Raw genomic sequence first — 2,111 nt, 5'->3', positions numbered from 1 at the left:
TATTCTGGTATTGGGAGCATGTCCGAATGTGGATTTGGAGGTCCGTAGGTTATTTCGGGGTCGTTTGGCAAAAGTTTGAAATTTGAAGTTTTCTAAGAAGTTTGACTGGGAGTGAACTTTTAGATATCGGGGTCGGAATCCGATTCCGGAAGTTGGAGTAGGTCCGTAATGTCGAATATGACTTGTGTGCAAAATTTAAGATCAATTAGATGTTATTTGATAGGTTTCGGCATCGAATGAAGAAGTTTGAAGTTCTAAAGTTCATTAAGCTTTAATTGGGGTGCGATTTATGATTTCGATGTTGTTTGATGCGATTTAAGGCCTCGAGAAAGTTCGTGTTATGTTATGAGACTGCGTTGTGTGATTGGATGGGGTCCCGGAGGCCTCGGGTGTATTTTGGGTGTGTTTCGGATCATTTTGGGCTACTTTGGATGCTGAATTTCTGATGTCTGGTGCTGTTCTTCGCGTTCGCGACGAAGGATTTGGCTTCTGGGATTTTGCTCTTCACGTTCGCGAAGAAGGAAATATTTGTTGCATAGGTCTGACTTCGGAAGCTCATATCTCGCAATCTATAAGGAATTTGGAGATGATCCAAAAACGACAATTGTAGTCCTTTGTATCTAGTATTCAAAAAGGTAAACCATTTACCATTTGGATTTGTGTACAATACGTTATGGCTGGTACACTACAGGTTGTCCGGGAAGATGAAGAAGAAATTTGTGTTGCACAGGCTGATTTTGGCAGCTTATATCTCGAAATCTATAAGGAATTGGGAGATGACCAAAACATGAAAGTTGTATATCTTGGTGTGTAGTTTTCAGAAAGTTAAACTATTTGTAATTTGGATTTATGAACAAAATGTTATAACCATTATACTAGAGGATATCTGAGAAGAGTTTGGAAATGGCATTTGAGAATTCTGTTCATCGCGAACTCGATGGGAGGCCCACGAACGCGAATAAGGGTCGTCTGGGCAGTGTATAAGTTTGCAAAAACGGGTTTGGCTCATTTCATCTCATTTTATCTTATTTCCTCCATGGGAGCCAACCTAGGAGCGATTTTGGAGCTCCATCTTCATCATCTATGTCAAGATAAGTGATTCTCACATATTGAAAGTTAAATACTTGGATTATATATAGATTTTAACATGGAAATTCATGAAAAATTAGTGGAAATTTGGGGTTTGGTAGAAACCTTAAAAATTGGTATTTTTTGATTTTGACCACGAAATTGGATATGGGATTTGTAATAAATTATATATTTGAGTTCGTGGTGTTATGGGTAAAGTTTATTTTAGAAAATTTTCGGAATCCGATCGACCTTTTGAATAGAGTTGGAAATTATTGAAAATTGGATTATGATGAGTATTAGAGTATATATTGTGAGCACGTGATTTTTGCCCTATATGAATTACTCCTACAAATTCAAAAAAATTAATTTTTCCCATTATTTGCAGTTTCGTGGATTTTTGTAGCATTTTTTATTAATTGTTTGCATTTGTCTGTGCACGTTTATTTTGTTTAATTCATGAAAAAATACAAAATATGTGGCATTTGCATTTAATATTTAATTTGGCATTTTCAAAATAGTTAATAATTTAGTTGTGTTGCAAAAAATAGAAAAATCACAAAAATAACTCGTTTCTTGCATTTAGCTTAGAATTTTGTAAGTTTCTTAATCAATTAGTTGTAGTAAGTATTATTTTGAGCAATTAATATAATTTGGTAGGATGATTTGGTTTAGGAATAAATACAGGTTTTAATTTTGAAAAAAATAAAAGAATTTTTTTAAAAAAATGAAAAAATAAAACGAAAAGGAAAAGAATTGAGAAAATTCGGATCTTGGGCCAAAATTTGAAATTTCCCCAAGCCCAAACCAGATTTTCCCCTTTTTACCTCAAATACCCGTCGACCCAGCCCAATCCCGTTCCAAAAAACCGGTCCAGTCCCACTCAACCCACAACGACACCATTCATGTTAGTTTCAATCCAGTCCGTCGATGTTCTTTGATCCAACGGACCCCAGCTTACCCACTCTCCGTATAAAATGGTCCGAAATAGCCCCACCCCCCTCAGAACCCCTCTCCCCCATCTCGTCTCTCTCATCTCTCCC

The sequence above is a fragment of the Nicotiana sylvestris genome, chromosome 8 (assembly GCF_000393655.2).
Source record: "Nicotiana sylvestris chromosome 8, ASM39365v2, whole genome shotgun sequence".
NCBI lineage: Eukaryota > Viridiplantae > Streptophyta > Magnoliopsida > Solanales > Solanaceae > Nicotiana > Nicotiana sylvestris.
The sequence above is the reverse complement of the archived record's forward strand: the minus strand, read 5'-3'. Positions refer to the sequence as shown.